This window comes from Pan paniscus, chromosome 7 (assembly GCF_029289425.2).
Source record: "Pan paniscus chromosome 7, NHGRI_mPanPan1-v2.0_pri, whole genome shotgun sequence".
NCBI lineage: Eukaryota > Metazoa > Chordata > Mammalia > Primates > Hominidae > Pan > Pan paniscus.
Window position 1 is genome coordinate 30,206,025 of NC_073256.2, and position 16,176 is coordinate 30,222,200.

The 16,176-nt window shown below is 38.6% G+C and overlaps 1 pseudogene; it reads left to right on the forward strand.

Moving 5' to 3' along the window:
- The first annotated feature begins 10,023 nt into the window (after positions 1 to 10,023).
- LOC129398543 (beta-defensin 108B-like) lies at positions 10,024 to 14,406 on the forward strand (annotated as a pseudogene).
- Positions 14,407 to 16,176: the final 1,770 nt, after the last annotated feature.

The following is a 16,176-nucleotide window of genomic DNA, read 5'->3' on the forward strand; positions in this document are numbered from 1 at the left end:
GTGTGACACCAGCTGCACCACAGCCTAACCAACAGACACAAACACACAGAGGCCTCTCTTCTTTTCCCATGGTCAAAATTAAGAAGCCTATGACTATGGTTGCTAATAAAGAAGGAACACAGATATCTTGTGAATGAGAACATCAAAAGCACGGAGTTTTGTATGTTAATTGGCACAAGTCCAGATATTCAAGTCCCTCACTGATTTTAAAACACAGGGATCCCTGACTCCATCCACATGTGGAATATGATTTCCACCTATAGATAAACACTGGGATTTCTCATATTTTATTATCCCAGCTTTATGCCCTAGCAATGTTTCTCCAACACCCACCACAGCCTTCTGAAGCCTTACTCCACTTTTATTTTCACTCAACTCTGACTTTTGTATTTCCCCTTGGAACTTGGAAATAAGTAAGAATCTGTTTTAGGGTGGAGTGTGGTGGCTCACGCCTGTAATCCCAGCACTTTGGGAGGCCAAGGCACGTGGATTACCTGAGGTCAAGGGTTTGAGACTAGCCTGGCCAACATGGTGAAACCCCGTCTTTACTAAAAATACAAAAATTAACTGGGTATGGTGGTGCTTGCCTGTAATCCCAGCTACTCAGGAAGCTGAAGCAGGAGAATCTCTTGAACACGGAAGGCAGAGATTACAGTGAGCCGAGATCCCACCACTGCACTCCAGCTAGGGCAACAGAGTGAGACTCTGTCTCAAAAAAAAAATCTGTTTTAGGAAGGGGATAATCAATTGAGGGATTTATTTCACTTAGAGGGTCAACACTCCCATCCTGCTAATCTAGCCCTTAAAATCTCCTGCATCGGAAATTAGCAGGAGTACCCTGAGTCATGGTGTTTCTGTCCTGTGTATACAGTCACAATCCTCTAGGATGCTCAGAAAATACAAAACGACTTAGGGGTGGGAGAAATTTAGCAGCTCAATCTGATGTTTTACTAACATGGTATCTAAAATTCTTGCAATCATGGTTTATATTACTCTTTGTTAGCTGCAATATCTCTGATTATCATGATACATATTTGCTGAGAAATACCGATGTCCATGTATATATTCGTACATAGATATGTAGGTATATAGGTGCATATGTTTATATGAATGTATGTGTTTGAGACGGGGGAAACATGCATGTATTATTTCCCTGCTAAAAATATAAAAATAATTAAGTATATTTTATGTGCAAGTGATAATTATGTGTCATAAACAAAAAATTTACTGACCCATTTGTACATGAAGTCCAGGAAAAATAAAAAGGGTAACTTTGTATTAATTGTGACATTGTGCTTACAGATGTACATATATTTCCTTATTTAACCCTCATAATAACCCTGCTGATTATAATTTATTTACCAATTTAATAAATGATCAACAGGGTTTGAACAATATGACAAAATTACAAAATTAGAAAATGGCCCAGCAATACTTTTAATTGTATTCTGCCTGTAACTGCCTCTTCTTGCTTTTTGACAAAATTACTCCCCTAACCAAGGTTCTCTATGATTCTGGGGACTCCAGCATTTAGACCCCAGTTCCCAAACATCATTGTGTCTATTTTTACTGCCACATTTAATGCACATTTACAGACTTCAACAAGCACTTTTCAATATCAACTTTTTTCTTATTCCTTGGACTATTTTCTACATCTGTTCATCAAGATTCCAGTAACATATGACTCCATCTGCCTGTCCCTTCCATGAATGTACCTGACAGTACATGTATTATGCAGTCTATAATTCAAGCAGAACAGATATTCCTTCAAAAAAATAAGATATTAGAGAATGCCTACAAAGCTTCAGTGAAACCAGCTGTAACCCTTAATATTATTACCATGTAAACTCTTCCTCGAATATCAAAATAAGATTTGGGCTTTAGAGAATATTTGTGTGTAATGATAACCCAAACATGAACGAAAAGTCATTTAACTGGTCATATACAGACTGTGCCAGGGACAAAAAAAAGGACAAATACTATAAGAAAGTTAAAGCATACTTATTTCATAAAGGACTTTTGTGTGGTATCTATAAAAACTATTTCAAGATGTAGAGATTAAATATATTTTAAAACACATACATACACAAGCAATCTTTAGGAGAAACTTTTAAAAACTTATGAGTCTAAAATTTTCATTAATTCATGGAAAAAAATGTATTGACAAACTTTTCACCAGAGCAGAAATAACAACTTATGTATTTGGTGACTTCAAGATGAGAGCCTGCACAGCTTAGTTTCTCCCTCCAGATGTCTCTCTCTCTCTCTCTCTCTTTTTTTTTTTTTTTTTTTTTTTGGCGGAGTATCACTCTTGTTGCCCAGGCTGGAGTGCAGTGACGCGATCTAGACTCACCGCAACCTCCACCTCCCGGGTTCAAGCAATTCTCCAGCCTCAGCCTCCTGAGTAGCTGGGATGACAGGCATGCGCCATCGTGCTCGGCTAATTTTGTATTTTTAGTCGAGACGGGGTTTCTCCATTTTGGTCGGGCTGGTCTGGAACTCCTGACCTCAGGTGATCCGCCAGCCTCCGCCTCTCAAAGTGTTGGGATTATAGGCGTGGGCCACCGTGCCCGGCCCAGATCTCTTAAAAAGTCAAGAGGAAGGAACCATTCTGCATCCTCAATGTTATCTTAATATTTTAAGGGCACCCGTAAAAATTAAGAGGCCGACTTGTGACTTCCTAGCCCTTTCACGGCTATTTAGACACAACTTAGTGAAGTATTAGGAATGCATTATTAGGTCTTAAGTTCCTGGACAACACAACCATGTTCTCCAACAGATCTTCAGTAAAAATAGCTGATGTCTATATTGTTTTGCCTGTCCTTTCCCGTCCTTAAATTCAGAACTGCAGTCTCAAAAAGTGCTATTATTTAGTAGATTCTCTCAATTCTCAACACCAGTGCTATACAATGTTGAATGACATTTCAGGTGCTAGGGAAACAGCAGCTCACATTCTAGCAATGAACAAATAGAAAAGCAAAGATCACCACAGAGTAAAAGAGAATAGATTTTTTTAAAGTATGAAACCAAAACAAATATATATCAGATTACACTATAAATGGAAAATCCTATTATCTTGACGGGATTGCAAGTCAGATTACACTATAAATGGAAAATCGTATTATCTTGATAGGATTGCAAGCCTCTCATGGCTTCCAACATCCAATATATTCAAAGCAGTTCAGGAATGGTGAAAGTGCAATGGAATTTAAAATTATTCTAAGGTTTTATGTGTGAAAGCACCATGCCCTGAAACAAAATATTTATTTTTAAAGTGCATAATGAACACTGCATACAAAGTTTGTGTAACAGGAGAGAGGAAAAATCTCACATTTTAAAAAAAGGAATATGCAACATATTTACATACAATAAAATTAAACTAAATTAAAATACAGCAATAGAAGACAGAATCTAACATCTGAAAATCAAGGGAGAAAGCTATTTTAAATAAACTTGGCGCAATTTTTAAAGTACGTTATGAAAAATAATAATACCTGAATATAGTACATAAAAGTACCAATACAATAAAGCTAAAACAATATCCATGGAAAAATTATTTGCTGTACATTATTTTAAAAAAGTAATCTAAGTACTTACCTCAATAAGGTAAATGAATGAAATTTAAAAATTACTTGAGAAAATCTGTGAAAGGATATGAATATAGAGAAGCAAAATATAATTTAACTATAAACCACACAAATAGAATTTAAAAATAAGTGGTAGCCAACAGGCCCAACACGATTTTCTGTGATGAAAGAAATTCTCTATATCTGCATTGTCCAATGCAGTAACTACCACTCATATGTAGTTACAGAATTTCTAGATTGGCAAGAACATTGGCTATTACTACTAAGGATATGCCATTTAGTTATTTAATTATAATTTATTTACAGTTTATAGTCACATGTGACTAGTAGTTACTATATTGGCCAATGCAGATCTAGAATCTTGGAGGAGGCAGTTAAAATAATGAGATATGGTCAAAACAAAAATGGAAAAGGCACACAAATAGTGAACACAGAATATGAGAATGTGAAGTAACAATTCACACAATAAAATGTAATAATGAGATGCTGCCTTGATGGGACAAATGTCTAATGATATACAAGGCTTGTCTTGTTACAGGTAGAAGAGCATGAGCAGGGCAGGAGAGGGCTCTTCCCCTACCCACTAGAAATGTCAGGTGATGGCCTGTCAATTATCACATTGCCTCTCTAAAAATGATAATTAGGCAGCACCAGAGAGAGGCCATTTCCTGATGGTCTACACCTGTTAACATCAAAAATGTTAATTAAATGCAGACCCCAGGAAGAAGCAACTTCTTGGGCATGCATGTTAAGAGACCAAAATGGCAAAGCATAATCTTCTGGGGGCACACTCCACCGGAAAAGGAAAGAAAGCTTCAGATGGACATGCATATAACTCCCTAAACACACCGTGCATGCTCAATTTCAAAGGGTAAGGAAAGCACTGTGCATGCTGGAAACTCTCCTTAAAGGAAGAATCATGGGAAAGAGGCAAACCCATCACAGGATCAAGGTTAAAGGCTCTTCTCTTTTCTTTCTTCGACCTTCAGGAATCTGCTCAGGTCTCTTCCAAGAGAATTCTCCTCTCCTTCCTGTTCTAAAGCCTTTTAAAATAAACTTCCACTCCTGCTCTGAAACTTACCGCTCAGTCTCTTTTTCCACTGTATGCCCTTCAGTCGAATTCTTTCTTCTGAGGAGGCAAGGACTGAAGTTGCTTATGGACCCATGCAGCTATGCTGCCAGTAACTGGAATCTCTTCTACTGGTAACAGTATCATTGTAGGGGAATGAGGCCAGTTCACATCTCAGTGCTTGGAGAACTCACCAGAAATAAAAAGTTGTAGGATGCAGTGAACTTATCTACCTTCCAAGGCAAGTCCCACAAGCAAGCAGCAAGACTCTCTTTCCCCAAGGTCTTAAACTCTTCAGATGCTCCTTCTCTGGGAAAATGCATCCTCTGATTGGCTTCCCCTTATATATGAAAAAAAAAAAAATTAATAAACCGAATCACCACTACATTCCAAGAGACATGCCCTGATTGCACAGACACTGAATCTAATCAAAAACTTCATTCTGGAGACACTCCCTGTTCAATTTGATTGGATTTTTGAGACTACTACTAAAAACCCTCACATAAAGTTGGAAACCAAAGAGTTAAGGCTGTTATGAAGGAAAAATATGAACATTAATTCCTTTTTTTATTCATAAGTTCTTTTGAGTGTATTATATGTACTATAAAGCATTCGCAGTCAAGGGATACAGCAAGAAACCAGACAAACTAGAGTCTTATGGAGACTCTATATTCTAAAATTCTTTGGAGGTAAACTGGACTTGAAAACAAATGGAAGGTGAATAGATATAAAAAGTTTCAATGTTCATCATGATGTAAAAAAATAAAATATATTGCAGAAATGAAGTCAGGAAGTGTTATAGGGGTCATGTAGTACTTGTAAGACCACTGGTATTGTCTGAAATTCAAGCAGGCTGCAGAAATTTGGGTAACTAAAAGGAAAGCAGATGCTAATAGAAGACAATGAAGAAAGGGCCTCGAAGACATTTCAGAGACCTTGGCTGGTGGCAGCCCCTCCCCTCAAAGCCCTGGAGGCCTAGGAGGGAAGAATGGTTTTGTGGGCTGGGCCCAGTGCAAGCACAGGACAGTGCTCACAGCATTCTAGGTCTCAGCCACTCCAGCTCCAGCCATGGCTAAAAGGGCCCCAGACATAGTTTGGGCCACCACTTTAGAGGGTGCAAGCCACAAGCCTTGGCAATTTCCATGGGGTATTAAACCTGCAGGTGCACAAAGTACAGGAGTACACTGCTGATAAAGGTGTACCTGAGACTGGGCAATTTACAAAAGAAAGAGGTTTAATTGGACTTACAGTTCCACATGGCTGGGGGGAGGCAGAAGACAAAAGGCATGTCTTACATCACAGCAGGCAAGTGAGAGAATGACAGCCAAGCAAAACTGGTTTCCCCTTATCAAACCATCAGAACTCGTGAGACTTATTCACTACCATGAGAACAGCATGGGAGAAACTGCCCCCATGATTCAGTTATCGCCGCTGTGTCCCCTCACAACATGTGGGAATTATGGGAGTACAATTTGAGGTGATATTTGGGCGGGGACACGGAGCCAAACCATATCAGAAGCCTTTGCCTGGATTTCTAAAGATGTATGGAAAAGCCTGTATGTCCAGTAGAAGTCTGCTGGGATGGAGACTTCATGGCGAATGTCTACTACAGCAGTGCAGAGGAAAGTGTGGGGTTGGAGCCCCCACAGAGTCCACACTGGGGCACTGCCTAGTGGAGCTCTGAGAAGACAGCCACCATCCTCCAGACTCTAGAATGGTAGATCCACTGACAGCTTGCACCCTGAGCCTGGAAAAGCTGCAGGCACTCAACACTGGCCCTTGACAGCAGCCACGGGGACTGACCCCTGCTTCCAAAAGAAAATAAATTGTTCTACCATAAAGACGTGTGCACTCATATATTTATTATAGCATTATTTGCAATAGTAAAGACATGGAATCAACCTAGATGCCCATCAATGTTACAGTGGATAGAGAAAATAAAGTATATGTACACCATGGAATACAACACAACCATAAAAAAATTATGTCCTTTGCACCAACATGGATGCAGCTGGAGGCCATTATTATAAAATAATGCAGGAAGAGAAAACCAAATACCATATGTTCTTAGTTATAAGTGAGAACAAAGCATTGGTTACACATGGATGTAAAGATAGGAACAACAGATACTGGGGACTCCTAGAGGGGGAAGGGAAGGTGGGGACAAAGGCCTGAAAAACTATCTATTGGGTATTATGTTTTCCATCTGGGTTACAAGATTATTCATACTCCTCAGCATCACACAATGTGCCAATGTAAAAACCTGCACATGCATCTCCTGAATCTAAAATAAAAGTTGAATTTTTTTTTTAAATGAGCAAAGATCTGGCTAACACTGTGAAACCCTGTCTCCACTGGAAAAAAAAAAAATACAAAAAATTAGCTGGGCATGGTGGCGGGTGCCTGTAGTCCCAGCTACTTGGGAGGCTGAGGCAGGAGAATGGTGTGAACCTAGGAGGCAGAGCTTGCAGCGAGCCGAGATCACGCCACTGCACTCCAGCCTGTGTGACACAGCGAGACTCCATCTCAAAAAAAAAAATATGCAAAGATCTGAGTAGACATTTCCCAGAAGAACAGATACAAATGGCCAACAAATATATGAAAAAATTCTTACCATCTCTAATCATCAGGGGGATGTAAATAAAAACCACCATGAAATATCACCTGATAGAATAGCTATTATCAAAAAGATGTATAACAAGTATTAGTGAGGTTGTGGAGAAAAGATAACCCTTGTATACTTATGGTGGAAATATAAATTACTATGTCCATTTCAGATAACAGTATGAAGGTTTCTCAAAAATTTGTAAAATAAAACTACCTGCTGATGAGGCTGTTGAGATATAAGAACACTTTTACACTGTTGGTGGGAATGTAAATTAGTTCAACTATTGTGGAAGACAGTATGGTGATTCCTCAAAGACCTACAACCAGAAATACCACTTGACCCAGCAATCCCATTACTGGGTATATACCCAAAGGAATATAAATCATTCTATCATAAAGATACATGTACACATATGTTCATTGCAGCACTATTCACAATAGCAAAGACATGGAATCAACCCAAATGTCCATCAGTGACAGACTGGATAAAGAAAATGTGGTACGTATACACCATGGAATACTATGCAGCCATAAAAAGGAATGAGATCATGTTCTTTGTAGGAACATGAATGGAGCTGGAAGCCATTATTCTCAGCAAACTAACCCACGAACAGAAAACCAAACACTGCACGTTCTAACTTACAAGTGGGAGCAGAACGGTGAGAACACATGGATATTAGGAGGGGAACAACACACACTGGGGCCTGTTGGGAGGCAGGTGGAGAGAGAGTATCAGGATAAATGGCTAATACATATATGCAATGGAATATTGTTCAGTGTTACATAATAACGAAACCCTGTCATTTGTGACAACATGGATGGACTTGGAGGGCATTACGTTATATGAAATAGGCCAACCACAGAATGACAATTACTATATGATTTCACTTGTATTTGAAATCTAAAATAGACAAACTCACAAAAGCAGAGAGTAGAATGGTGGTTGCCAGGGGCCGTGGTGCTGGGGAAATGGGTAGATGTGGTTAGAGCACAAAGTTTCAGATATACCACATAAGTAAGTTCTGGAGGTCTCGTTTACAGCATAGTGCTGACAGCTAAGAATACTGTATTACATACTTAAAATTTGCTAAAAGGGTAGATTTTGTATTCTTACCAATATTTCTTACCAAAAAAAATAATAATAATAAAGGGGGGGGACTTAGGGAGGGGAAGGATATGTTTATAATCTTGATGGTAGTGATGTGTTCATGGTGTATACTTATCCCCAAACTCACTGAGATGTACACCTTAAATATGTACAGCTTTTTAAATGTAATCATAGCTCAACAAAGTCGGTTAAAAAAAAACAAGAGGGGGTTGGTTAAAAAACTTAAAAGGAGGGGTAGATGTTCCCTTGTTTTTCTCTCTTGGCTTTTTTCCTTCCTGCTGCCTGGAATTCAAAAATGATAGGTGGGGATTTAGCAGCCAAACTAGAGCCTCTTCTAAAGTATAGCAGAACAGAGAGCTGGAAGGGGCCTGTGTCCCTAATGAATTTGGCAAGTATCTGTACTAGCCATGGTAGGTAGAACTATAGATTTAAGTGAGGGAGAAACAAACTTCTGCCTTGTTTAAACCACTTTGTTCAGACATTAATTTTATATACATATAGAGAACATATGCTCCTTTATGAGTAGGAAAAATGTTTATGCTATATGGTCCATGATGGGTGTTCAACAATGTAGGATGAGGCTGATTATGATGACAATGGTGACAAATAGCATGAAATAATAAGCAATGAAAAAAAGTGGCCTAATAGTTGTGTATGGTTACTTTATTTAAAGATTCTGCTGCTAATATCATTCAACGTATTTGTATGCTGGTGGGAGTTTTATTAGATGTAGACTAAGAAAGTTTACATTATTTAATGAAAAATAATTGACCAATTTTTTTAAAAAAATAAAAATATCATGAGATGGTACTAAGCATCTGTATTGCAAAGTAACTCTCCCAGTTGATTTTCTGCATAGTAATGATTGAGAATCCCCTGACCTATATCCAATAGATCTCGACCTTTATAGGTGCTATCAAGGAAGCACCTAAGGAAGACAATTTTCCTGACTACATCCATACCTCCAGTTAGTAATAGATCTAGAGATCTAGAACCCAAATCCAGACCTCCTGCCTCCATGTGCGGTGGTCTTTCGCTGTTGTTTTGTTCCACTTGGTGAAGAGGATTTGAGAATAAATAGCCACATGATTCAACTCCCTCCTCATTTCTGAGGAATATAGCCTTGTCCTAGCAAGCAAGAAGTTCATACAGTAGTGGATGAGGCAAATATACATTCACTAATCTAACATACAAGGCAGTAAGTACTGTAACATAGACAAAGCACTTTGGAGTTTCAGACCAGGAGCAAGTGGGGTGATTAATTCTTAGCTAGTAAAGTCTGGGAAGTGTTCACTAACAAAATGTCTGGTCATTAATGAAACCAACTGGTTTCTCAACACAGTGTAATTTATTGTAACAATATATATGGTTGTTTGTTCATAAACTTTCATCTTTTGCGAAAATGTTTGTAGCTTATGTCCCCATTTAACAAGGTTTTCTGGCCAAAACTGTGCACCCACATCATTCTAATGAACTGGCTGCCCAATAAAAAAAAGGATTCTCAGTCTTCCCATAAAAGCAATTTTGCGTGCATAGGACACCTCTATCTATGAATATCCCTAATGAGGTACAGAAAGACTTTTATTATTCAAATAGAGACATTCCACTGGTGCTACAGAGCCTCATATGGAAGTTTTCTCTGCCTCCTGGAAATGAAGCCAAACTTTCTTCTTTCTTCAGCCGTGAGGATTGCTGTCCTCCTCTTCACCATTTTCTTCTTTATGAGCCAAGTTCTACCAGATAACAAAATAAACTTGGTAAGAGTAGAATGCCTAACACCTTACATGGATTCAATACTCAAAGAGAAATCACCATCACCTATGACCAGAAAAGGGGGTCTCAGAAAATCTGGAAGACTCATTGGCTGAGAGGCCTGCAGCCATCTAATTCGTTAATTCTCCACAGCAACTCAGTTAAATGAAGTCAGTGGTGTTTCAAGTCTTTCAAACCCTCTTATTCCATCTCCAAATTAGGCAAGTTTACTAGCAGTTACTAGACCTCAGAAATTAAAAATCAGGCATTATTCTACTAAATTTTTGTCTGCAAAGCTCCTCTAGTTTCTTTTGGCAAAAGTTAGTTATCCTAAGAACTGGCATAAGAGCTATGCCAAAGCTGTGGTAGGCTCAGACAGAAGGGATTGGTGGAAGAAGTCTCTTTGAAAATATTATTATAATCTAAGAAATCTTTAACCTATTGCTCCCCAATACTGTTGGTCCCTGGGGCTTGACTTTTCCCCTTAAGTCTCCATCTCCATCCCTGGCTTTCCCTCTTCCTTCTCAGCATCTAGTCTTGTAATGTAGAATTTAAACACAGGAACCAGGGATGATCCCACACCAGAGCATAGCCTACTGCATTCAGCATGCGAACATTAATTACAGGTATAAGGCCCCTTTGCACAGACATGCTTTGGAGAAGTGTGTATAGGACTTCTTGGATTTACCCAAGGTGGTTACCAGACACCCAAAGTAGATTCAAAAATTTTCTGGAACTCCTGAACATGTGTATTCAAGGATGAATAAGCAACTTATTGCCTCTTTTTTGCTGTTTTATAGAGAAAAAAAATTAAGGCCCTGGAAACTGAACTGCTTTTCCCAGCAGTGGGGTAAATGTCAGAGTCAATGCTTTGTTTTAATATCCTGGCTTTCCCTATACATCCTACCCTGGAGTTCTGTTCCTTTGTATGACTTTCTAAAGCCTGAAAAAAGGTGATACCATATCCAATTATATTAACTCGGTAGCACACAACATCGGGGACTGATATAAGATTATTATCCTTGTGGCATTACTGAAGTCCTGTCTCACTAGTACTTGTTAAATAGTCACCCTGGCTAAATACATGGGTTTGATTTTTTTTAATCAGTTAAAAATATTTTAAAATATGTGTCTTACATATATAACCCCAGAAAATCAATGCTTTTAATCAAGGTTTAAAAATTCCAAATTTGGATAAACAAATTTTGTTTTGTTTTGTTTTCACTGTCACTCAATCAAAATAGAAGCAACTAATTGGATAGAACAGCACAGGCAGTAGCATTACTCACAGTCAAAAATGGGATGCAACAAGACTGGAGAAGAAAACACAGGATGGTGCTAAAGAATGCAGCCTAATGAAAGGTGGCATCTCCTCTGGATGTCCTTAGGTAGACATTGAAGCAGAACTGCCAACTTTTTGTAGAAGGCTAGAGAGGAGAGGAGGACACAGAGAGAGGGCAAGAGTGGAAAATAGAATGAGGCTCAGAATACCAAGCCTTAGTGCTGTCCCTATCATCTGCCTCACTCGATCACTGGGTAATCTTGGGCAAGTTTCTTCCTTTCCATCAGCTTATTTCCTCATCTTTAAGGTAAGTGACTAGACAAGACAGCCTATGTTCATTGTAACTCTATCTTTTGTTCCTAAAGCAAATGACTGGAAAAGACACAGTGTCCACAACTTGCAATACACAAGGTTTACAAGCAAAGAACAAATGAAAACGAAAGATTTTTAAAATCCCTAATGTTACTTGAATTCTTACAAATGAACAATGGTACATCATAATTTTAAAAAGCCTTTTGTAATTTCAATTTTTAAAAATAATTTCAACCTTTATTTTAGATTCAGGGAGTGCATGTGCAGATTTGTTACATGGGTATATTGTGTGATATTGAGGTTTGGGGTATGAATAACTGTCACGCAGGTAGGGTGTACCCAAAGGGTAGCTTTTCAGACTTTACTCCCTCTCCCTCCCCTCCTGGTAAGACCCAATCTCTCTTGTTCCCATTTTTATATCCATGTGCACTCATTGCTCGGCTCCCCCTTGTAACTGAGAATACGTGGTATTTGTCTTCCTGTTCCTGAGCTAATTTGCTTAGAATAAAGTCCTCCAGCTACATCCGTGTTGCTGAAAAGGACACAATTTTGTTCTTTTTATGGCCGCATAGTATTCAGTGACATATATGTACTACATTTTCTTTATTCAATCCACTGTTGATGAACACCTAGTTTGATTCCATACCTTTGCTACTGTGAATACCACTGTGATGAACATACAAATTTAGGTCTTTTTACAAGACTGATTTATTTTCCTTTGGATATACACCCAGTAGTGAGATTACTGGGTCAAATGGTAGTTCTGTATTAAGTTTCTTGAAAAGTGGTTTGAAAATATAATGCTCAATAGAATCAGGTATAGTAAAATAGTACACATGATTCAAAGAGCTGTGAACTGAGAGTAACAACAAATTTCCGCACAAACATATTGCAAGTTAGAAAATAGCTGTATTTTAATCAATTATTCCACAATCATTTACTGAATAGCTATTATAAGCCAAGACTTTAATCAGATTCTGGAATATACATACAGAGGAGAATAAGATACTATTCCTGCCCTCAAGAAATTCATTATCAAGAATTGAGGTCAGATGGGAAAACACCACCTGTAGTAGAATGCAAGAAGTACTACCACAGAGGGATGTTCAAGAGTGATTTATCACATATCACAAGTCAGGTCAGTGGTTCATCCTCTACACTATACTAATCTCTTATGACTCTTCCAGCTGCAAAGGGCCAATTTTAGCAGAAGGCCAGTGGGCTTGGGTACTACTATACATAGTAGCTGACTACTTACAGATAAAAGGAAGAGATGGAAAGCTCAGGGATCAAAAAACTCAGATTTCAGCTTGTTTCTACCAAGTGGTCAACATTTAGAATTACCATTGTCTTCAGAAAAGCATGACCTGTATTTCCCAATTTGCATTACAGATATAAATATGATGTTGCATATATTTGGTCTTCACATCAATCCACTAACTGCTTTGTGACCATTGAAAAGTTTAATTGAATCTAATACATTTGGATTTCAGTTCAATTAAATAGGCATTTATTGAATGTTTATTAAAATTGCTGTACTGATTGAAAGCTATTCTAGAATTGGCTTTTGTGTTCCAGAATAGAAAAAAAAAATGTGCTGGTTTTTATACCTCTCTTATTGCCAAGAAGTTATCATGGAAAAGGTGCTCTGTGTTACATACAAAGACTGTTCAGAATTAAAACACTTTTCAAACTAAATACCTCAGAGTGTGTGGCCTATTCCCAGAGCAGTGATATCTTAGGACATAAATGACATACTATTCAATGTTTTCAACAAGTATAGTTTTTGAGCCTTTAAGAAGACTTTTAATGTTTCACTCTTAATATATGCAATGGTTTCTAGAGAAAAATTGCAACCTCAAAGACCAGTGCCAGAGACATAAGTAGTGAGTGAAGTCTCAGGGTGTAACAAGTACTGGCACAGATATATTTGTGTATTAAACTCATAGGAATATTGTTCCCTTCCACAAGAAAAATATCCTCTCTAACAATTAAAGTATATTATCTTTTAGGTCTATATTTCAGTTCTTCTTTTGAAAGATACATCTATTATAATCTATCATATATATAGAGAGAGAGAGTGTGTGTGTGTGTAGGAATAAAAACAGATGAGCCAAAAGAGATTTTCTTCTCTTTCACTCCAGGAAAATCCATAGTACAGGACATTATATTTTTTTAAAAGGCTGAAATCTCCCATCAGTGTTAGAAGATAATAAGGAAGAAATAAACTGAAACTTGCATGCTCTAGAACTTGTAAAGGGGAGCGGGCTACTCACCTCCAGCCTTTTGTCATGTAGGTGCACCCAATATTCTCAGATTTTTCAAGAACATCAAAAAATCCAAATTTTTGTGTGATAGCAGATTTTTAAGTGTTTAAGAAATCAAATAACACACAAACACACACACACACACACACACAAATCCACACAAGATTATTTTCAGGCACTGCCCCCTACGTCCATGTAATTCAATACAAAGTAAAGAAAGACTGATGAATGGTTACAATAACCCTCTTCTGCATGTAGCCAGGGGCAAATTCAAGGAGATCTGCGATAGTCCAAATGGCTCCTGTCGGGACTTTTGCCTCGAAACAGAAATCCATGTTGGGAGATGTTTAAATAGCTGACCCTGCTGTCTGCCTCTGGGGCATCAACCAAGAATTGAGAGCACTACACCCAAAAAGGACTGAAGCCTGTTGTTTTCTGGAGGTTTTAGGTTCTCTTTTTTCTCTCTGCCTCTCCCTGTCTCCCTGTCTCCCTTTCCCTCTCTCCATTTTTCTCACAGGGATTATTATTGAATCCTCAAAAAAGAATAAACCAAAACCAACCAGCACAAAACCTCTTTTAAAAGTTTATATTACTGGCTGGGTGCGGTGACTCATGCCTGTAATCCTAGCACTTTGGGAGGCCAAGGTGGGTGGATCGTGAGGTCAGGAGATCAAGACCATTCTGGCCAACATGGTGAAACCCTGTCTCTTTTTAAAATACAAAAAATTTAGCCAGGCATGGTGGTGGGCACCTGTAATCCCAGCTACTCAGGAGGCTGAAGCAGGAGAATCACTTGAACCCATGAGGTGGAGGCTGCAGTGAGCCGAGATCCCGACACTGCACTCCAGCCTGGGTGACAGAGCAAGACAATGTCTCAAAAAAAAAAAAAAAGAAAAGAAAAGAAAAAAATAAGTTTATATTACATGTTATGACTTGATTACTGTTTGGTTTCCAGTATCCTTCTATCCCATCTAGATGAGCTCTTAGTTGAAAATGACCTACAGCAGGGTGGGGGAACTTTCAACCATACCTATTGCTTTTGTCTAGCACTGTAACCCTTCACCCTGCGTGTGGGAAGACCACTCCCCTTTTTTACTGGGAAAATGCGCCATCCTTTTCCATGCAGCCTTGCGGGGGTCTGTCTCTCCCTGATAAAGGTGCAGCACATGGGAAAATTGCACAATCAAGTCAACCAGACTTCACCAGAAATCTAAATTATAAAAAGAGTTGCACTCAGATTAAAGGCAATTTCTTCAGCACCCTTTTCGGAGGCAATTCCCTGGGTCTGTATATGTATGCCTGGCCAAGATTCAGGGAATTCCTTTACTTCCCAGCTTTCACTGGGCATAATCATTCAGCATTTTCTTCCATCTTTTAAAACACTGTATTGGCTTCTTATGGCTGCTATCATAAATTACAACAAACTTAGTGGCTTAAAGCAACACAAATGCATTATCTGACGGTTCTATAGGCTGCAGGTTTCAGATGGATCTCAGTGGGCCAAAATCAAGGTGTCAGCAGGGCTGAGCTTTCTTCTGGAAGCTCTGCAGTTTTCTTCCTGCACCTTTATCCCAGCAATGACAGGTTACTCCTGGGCACCATAGCTTCCTTCATCCATTTTCAAAGCCAGCAATGGAGCATTGAGTCCTCACATTCCATCATTCTGAATTCATCTTCTCCCCACTCTTCCATTTTTTAGGACTCATGATTACATTGGGCCCACCTGGATAATCTAAGATAATCTCCCTATTTTAAGGTCAGCTGATTAACAGCCTTAGTTTCACATGAAACCTCAATTCCCCTTTGCCTTACAAGGTGGCACATTCACAGGACCCAGGAGTTAGAATGTGGATAGCTTTGGTGGGAGACAGAGGGGACATTATTCTGCCTACAACAGCCACTGAGTGCTTTTACCACCTGTCACAATTTTGCTCCATTTAGACACAACTTTAGTGGCTTTGTGTGAAGAGATTCTCATTCATAGAGTTTTCTTTTTTGTGTAAAGTAGTGGGGGGCCTCCCCTTGGTCATTGAAAGAGTATAGAATCAAGATATTTAAAAGTATATTAGCTGGATTTTATTTTTCACTATGCCTGATTTGGCCAAGAAACAATGTTAAGTTATGTCACATGGACTACTTGAAATCTCAAAAAGTTCAAAACATTGGGTTCAAAATCTCAGAGATTGAGATAT